This window comes from Apus apus, chromosome 2 (genome assembly GCF_020740795.1).
Source record: "Apus apus isolate bApuApu2 chromosome 2, bApuApu2.pri.cur, whole genome shotgun sequence".
NCBI classification, from domain to species: Eukaryota; Metazoa; Chordata; class Aves; order Apodiformes; family Apodidae; genus Apus; species Apus apus.
Window position 1 is genome coordinate 100,806,036 of NC_067283.1, and position 7,393 is coordinate 100,813,428.

Below are 7,393 nucleotides of genomic sequence, written 5' to 3' on the forward strand. Positions count from 1 at the left end.
GGCTGTGTCAGTTTACATCCACTGAATGTCAGGTCCAGTCTATTAATAGTGCAGATGAAGTGAATTCATCCCTTAATTTGTTTTTTGAGCTGAAAATAACCCCATGACTTTTCCTTTGTGTTGAAGATCAATCTTTTTCTCTTCCTTTCAGACCTTTCAAAAATTGTCTGTAACATGAAAAGAAACGTAAAAGGAATAACCTTTCTTGTTATTAAGGAAGTATGGGAAAATAAATGAATAATTACTGCAGCTTTTAATATAGAAAGCCCTAAAAACTGACTCTACGTGTGGAAGGATGCAGATGCTTACATTTAAATATTACCACAAAACCTGTGGCTTAAGACTTCATTATGAATATAATTTTTATTTCCAAAAGTCCGGAATGAACAAAACTTAGACATTATAAATCACTTCAGAAAAATACATAGTTCTTGACAATACCTTGACTATTTGTCTTTATCTATTCTGATTTGAAAGTAAATGAGTTCATGCTGCTGCTTACCTCTCTGTATAGTTATTAAATATATAAACAAATAGTTCTTCAAAGAGAACACAAATCAAAATGTTTTCAGAGCAAAAGGAAAAAGATTTAAGAGATGTGTCTTCTACCTAGGAAAAGTAGGAATATCAAAGTGTAGGTGGATTTTCATAGAATCATAGAATATGTTGAGTTAGAAGGGACCTGTCAGGATCATCGAGTCCAACTCCTGTCCCTGTGTAGGGCACCCCAAGAATCACACCGTGTGCCTGAGAGCATCATCCAAACTCCTCTGGAACTCAGGCAGGATTAGTGCTGTGACCACTTCCCTGATGAGCTTGTTCCAGTGTTCAACTGCAGTCTGGATGAAAAACCTTTTCCTGATATCTAACCTAAACCTCCCCTGATTCAGCTTTCTGCCATTTCTCTGAGTCCCGTCACTGGTCAGTACCTGCCCCATCTTTTCCCCTCATGAGGAAGCCATAGATTACAATGAGGTCACCCCTCAGTCTCCTCTTCTCCAAGCTGAATAAACCAAGTGACCACAATCACTCCTCATAAGTCATCCCTTCCAGACCCTTCACCACCCTCATGGCTCTCCTTTGGACACTCTCAAATAGCTGGACGGTTTTTTTATATGGTGGTACCCAAAACTGCATGCAGTACTCAGGGTGAGGCCGCACCAATGCAGGGTAGAGCAGGACAATCACATCTTGTGACTGGCTGGAAATGCTATGCTTGATGTACCTCAGGACACAGTTGGCCCTCCTGGCTGCCAAGGCACACTGCTGGCTCATATTCAGTTTGCCATCAACCAGGACCCTCAGGTCTGTCTCCGCCACACTGCTCCCCAGCTACTCATTCCTTTGTACTTACCACCAGGATTGCCCCACCCCAGGAGCAGAATCCAGCAATTTCCTTTGTTAAACATCATGTGGTTGGTGACTGCCCATCTCTGATTTGTTGAGGTCTCTTTACGGAGCCTGCCTGCCCTCGAGTGAGTTGACAGCTCCAATTGGTTTTGTATAATCAGCAAACTTGCTTAGAATTCCTTCAAGTCCTGCCTCCAAGTCATTGATGAAGATGTCCATTGATGGACTGTGTCTAGAATGGAGCCCTGTGGGACCCCACTAGTGACTGGTCTCCAGCTTGATGTTATCCAATTGACTGTCACTTTTTGTGCTTAACCTGTGAGCCAGTTGTTCACCCATCATACAGTACAGTTGTCCGGTGGTATGCTGGACATTTCGTCCAAGAGAATACTGTGAGAGACAGTATGAAAAGCCTTGCTGAAGTCCAGACATGTTACATCCACTGGCTTTCCTTGATCAACTAGGTGAGTTACCTTGTCATAAAAGGAAATTAAGTTTGACAAGCAGGGATTTTCCCCTCATGAAGCAGTGCTGACTGTGACCAATGACTGCATTGTCCTCCAGATGTTTTTTCAATACCTCCCAGAATAATCTTTTCCATAATTTTAACAGGCAATGAAGTTAGACTGACTGGAATGTAGTTTCCAGGATCCTCCTTCTGGCCCTTCTTGAATACTGGAACAACATTAGCCTGTTTACAGTCAACTGGAATCTCTCCAGATTCCCATAACCTCCCAAATATCATTGCGAGAGGCTTAGTGATGACATCAACCATCTCTTTGAGGATTCTCTGATGGATCCCATCAGTCCCCATGGACTTATAGGGATCTAACTGTAGCAGCAAATCCTGCACAAGTTGAGAGTCAGTGAAGAACTGATCTTTGTTGCAGTCATGGTCCTCCAGTTCTGGACATTGAGGCTCCCTTGGTCCAACCTCAATGTTGAAGACAGAGGAGAGGAATGCATTAATTATCTCTGCTTTGTCTGTATCCCTCTTGGTGAGGTGACTGTCCTTAATCTGTAAAGGATAAATGTTGTTTCTACACTGTCTTTTGCTATTAATGTATTTGAAAATACTCTTTTTATTGCCTCTGATGATTCTGGCCAATTTCAGCTGCAGTTGAGCTTTGGCCACTCAAATTTTCTCCCTACAGTGGTTAGCAGCATGTCTATATTCTTCCAACGTCACGTGACCTAGCGTCCACTGGACATGCACCTTCCTTTTTCTCCCAGACCACAAGCACAGATCCCTGTTCAACCAAGCCAGTCTTCTGCCTTGTCTGCTTGACTTCCAACATTTTGGGATTGCCTGCTCCTGTTCCCTTAGGAGGCGATGTTTAAAAAGTGACCAGCACTCATGAACCCCAGCACCTGCAAAAATATTTTCCCAGGGACTTGACTCAGAAGCTCCCTGAGCAGCCTGAAGTCTGCTCTCCTCGTGTCCAGTGTTGAAGTTTTGCTGGCAGTTTTCTGCTTGTCAACAGAGATTTTAAACTCAATATACTCGTGGTCACCGTGGCTGAGATGACCTCCAATATCCAATTCACTCATGAGATCCTCTCTGTTGACAAGCATTTGATCAAGAGGGTGTGCTTCTGATCACTAAACCTTTATGTATTTTAGCAGTACTAAGGGAAGTATAGCACACTGTATTAACGCATCAGGTGGAGGTAGGTCGTCACTTAGGAAATAGTTCTGATAATTCATTTGCCAAATTCAAAAGCGATAAGTAAAACTATTTCATATTACACTAGGCAAGAAGAAGAGAGACTGTGGAACTACTACTAAGAAACTACTGTGCTGCCCAGTCACCATGGGTTAATGAAAGGCAGGTTCTGCTTGACCAACCTGATCTCCTTCTATGACCAAGTGATTCGCCTAGTAGATGAGGGAAGGGCTGTGGATATTGTTTACGTGGACCTTAGTAAAGCCTTTAACACTGTTTCTCACAGCATTCTCCTGGAGAAGCTGGTGGCTCACAGCTTAGGCAGGTGTATTCTTCACTGAGTAAAAAAGTGGCTGGATGGCTGAGCCCAGAAAGTTGTATTGAAGAGAGTTAAATGCAGCTGTCGGCCAGTCACAGTTTAGGCTGGCAATTAAACAAATGACAGTAATGATTTCTGTTCCTCTGCCTCTCCCACCCAGATAGGAAAAAGGAGAGAGTCTTCTGGATTTAAAACTAATCTAGACAGCTTTAATGGAATACTACTGAAAAAAGAAAATATGTACAAATATATACAAATATGTGCAGGAATGTACAAAGCCCCTATCAACCCCCTGCCTCCAGCAATTAATACAGCACTCCCCTGAGCTGCAGAGCAGTCCTGAAAAAGTTCCAGAGCACTTCCAGCTAGTGGCAAAGCAGACAGGAGCTGAGAGTAGAGATATAAGGATCAGGAACACAACGGCCTGGGGATAAAGAGAGATGGACAGATGGAGTCTTTCTTGGACACACCAGCTATGGATGAAAGAGAGCTTGACTTCTCTGATCCCTCAGTTTATACCAAGTACGAAGCATATGGGATGGAATAATCCATTTGGTCAATTTTAGTCACCTGTTTAGTCCACTCCTCCCTGGAGGAGTTGTAGATACGAACTTTCTGCTCCTTTAGTGTCCAAAGCAACAGATTCAGTAAGTGGCCTTGGTCTCTCAGCAGTAACTATAAACATTGAGCATTATCAGTCCACTGGCTGGAAAACTTGCTGTTAATTTCAGCAAGTGTGCTGCTTAGAAGAGAGTCCACTGGAACCGAAAAAAGATCAGTACAAAGAAAATTGGCTTAATCCTGACCTAAACAAGGACAGTGGCCAGCCACAAGTGATGTTCTCCAGGGCCCAGTTTTGGGGCCAATCTGGTTTAATACCTTTAGCAATTATATGGATGAGGGGATTGAGTGCTTCCTCACTAAGTTTGCAGATGGCACTGAATTGGCAGGGCGTGCTGATCCATCTGAGGGTAGGAAGGTTATACTGAGGCAAGTGCACAGGCTGGATCAATGGGCCAAGGCCAACTGTATGAGATTCAATAAGGCCAAGTGCCATGTCCTGCACTTGGGCCACAACAACCCCATGCAACACTACAGGATTGAGGAAGACTTGCTGGAAAGCTGCCACTAGGAAAGGACCTGGGGGTGCTGGTTGACAGCCAGCTGAATATGAGTTAGTATTGTGCCCAGGTGGCCAAGAAGGCAAACAGCATCCTGACCTGTATTAAAAATAGTGTGGCCAGCAGGACTAGGAAAGTGATTGTCTCCCTGTACTTGGCACTGTTGACACCACAGTTCAAATACTGTATTTGGTTAGGGGGCCCACACTACAAGAAAGACATCAAACTGCTGAAGCGAATCCAGAGAACGGCAACAAAGTGAATGGTCTTGAGTGCAAGCCTTATGTGGATCATCTCAAAGAACTGGGGTTCACAGAATCACAGAATCATTATGGTTGGAAAAACGCTCCAAGATCACCTAGTTCAAATGTTAACCCGGGGGTGGAGGGGAGGTGGGGGAAGAGAACAACACAACCTACCTAAACAAATAACAACCAAGTAAAAGCCCCAAAATCTCACACCCCACAAAACCAACAACAACCCACAACCCACAAAAAGCTCACCATGTCCACTAGGGCACGCCCTGAAACACCGCATCTTCATGTTTCTTGAACACCTCCAGGGATGGTGACTCGATGACCTCCCTGGGCAGCCTGTTTCAGTGCCTGATCACTCTTTTTGTAAAGAAATCCTTCCTAATATCTAGTCTAAACCTCCCTTGGCACATTTCCAGGCCATTTACTCTAGTCTTACCACTATCCACTTGGGACAAGAGGCCAATGTCCACTTCCCTACAACCTCCTTTCAGGTAGTTGTAGAGAGCAATGAGGTCTCCCCTCAGCATCCTCTTCTCCAAACTAAACAATCCCAGTTCCCTCAGCCTCTCCTAAAGGACTTTTTCTCTAAATCCTTCAGCAGTTTGGTTGCTCTTCTCTGGACACACTTCAACAAGTCAATGTCCTTGTAGTGAGGGGCCCGAAACTTAACACAATACTCAAGTCACAGTCTCACCAGTGCTGAGTATAGGGGCATGATCACGTCTATACTTCTGCTGACCACACTATTCCTGATGCAGGCCAGGATGTTGATGGCCTTCTTGGCCACCTGGCCATACTACTGGCTCATTTTCAGTCAGCTGTCAACCAGCACCCAGAAGTCTTTTTCTGCCAGACAGCTTTTCATCTACTCTTCCCCAAGCCTGTAGTGCTGCATGGGGTTGCTGTGACTAAAATGCAGGACCCTGAACTTGGTCTTATTGAACCTCATAAAATTGCCTTCAGCCCATCCATTCAGCCTGTCCAAGTCCAGCTCTTGAACCTACTATGCTTAATTCCCTGGCTGTCCTGCACTTACCTCTCCATGATTTTCCCCACTACTATGGTCTTGCTGACAGGCCTGTAGTTCTCTAAATCCTCTTTCAGACCCTTCTTGTAGATGGGCATCACATTGGCATGCCTCTAGCCCTCTGGGGTCTCCACTGTTGCCTAGAACTTTTGAAAAATTATAGAGAGAGACTTGGTTAGCTCCCCTGCCGGCTCCCTCAGTACTTTCAGGTGAATACCATCCAGCCCCATAGACTCGTGAGTGTCTAAGTGCCATAGCAGGTCTTAACTCCTTCCTCCTGGATTATGGGGGAGTTGTTCTGCTCTATATCTGTATTTTTCAGCTCAGGAAACTGGGTACCCTAGGGGGAGCTGATTTGACTATTATAGATGGGGGCAAAGAAGGCATGAAATAGCCTTTTCCTCATCCTTGGTTGCAATGTTCCTCCCAGCATCCGATAAGGGATGAAAACTCTCTCTGGCTCTCTTTTCATTGTTAATATATTTGGACAAACTTTTTTTATTGTCCCTTATGACAGTGGTCAGACTGAGCTCCAGCTGGGCTATTGTCTTTCTAATTTTCTCTCTATATGACCTGACAGGGTCCCTGTACTCATCTTGGCTTGCTTACCCTTCCTTCCAAAAGTGGTAAACTATCAATTTTTTTTCCTAGGTACAATCAAACGCTTCCTATTCAGCCAGACCTGCCATCTTCCTCACCAGTTCATTTTATGACACACAGGGAAAGCCTGCTCTTTCACCTTCAAGATTTCCTTCTTGAAATGCATCCAGCCTTCCTGGACCCTTTGCTCTTCCGGACTGTCTCCCAATGGACTATCTCAACCAATGTCTTAAACAGTCCGAAGTCTGCCTTCCAGAGGTCCATGGTGGAGGTTTTGGTAACCCCCCTCCTTATTTCACTAAGAGTCAAGAACTTCACCATTTCATGGTCACTAAGCCCAAGATGGCCTCCAACCATCACATCTCCCACCAGTCCTTCTTTGTTTGTAAACAGCAGGTCTAGCAAGGCATCTCGCCTAGTAGGCTCACCTACCAGCTGTGTCAGGAAGTTATCTTCCAAATGGTTGAGGAATTGCCTGCTGTCTGTGGCACTGTATTTCCAGCATATTTGGAATATGATTTAGTGGACATGATGGTTTGGCGTTGATGGTTGGACTTGATGATTTTAGAGGTCTTTCCAACTTTAATGACTCTGTCATTCTGCTAGCCAATTCAACGTAGAAGTCAAAAAAGCAGAAGACAACTCATGAATCTCTGAAGGTTGTGCTGTAATACTGGCAACTCACTAGAGTCAGGTCTTGTAATTTATCTGCAAATACTCCACTGAGAAGAGAGATGATACTGAACTAGTTTATCTTCACCAGTCACCTTTTCCTGGTCATGTTCTCTTGCTTTTGATGGAAATTCAGAATACACCGCACTGGTACAAAGTACAATGGTGCTACAGAGCAATCTCAGTAAGAGTTGTTTGTGAATATTGCACACTGATGTTCCTATAAAAGAAAGCTACAAGGAAGACAGGGGTGAGTTTGTTTCTCTTAATGTCATGTGTTTTATTGCTACGTGAATTATACCAATTAGCTGGTAGCCTGTACTTGTACCTAATTATGAGACTTGCGATTTTCAAGACAATTTTGTAAAGTCTAATTACTTA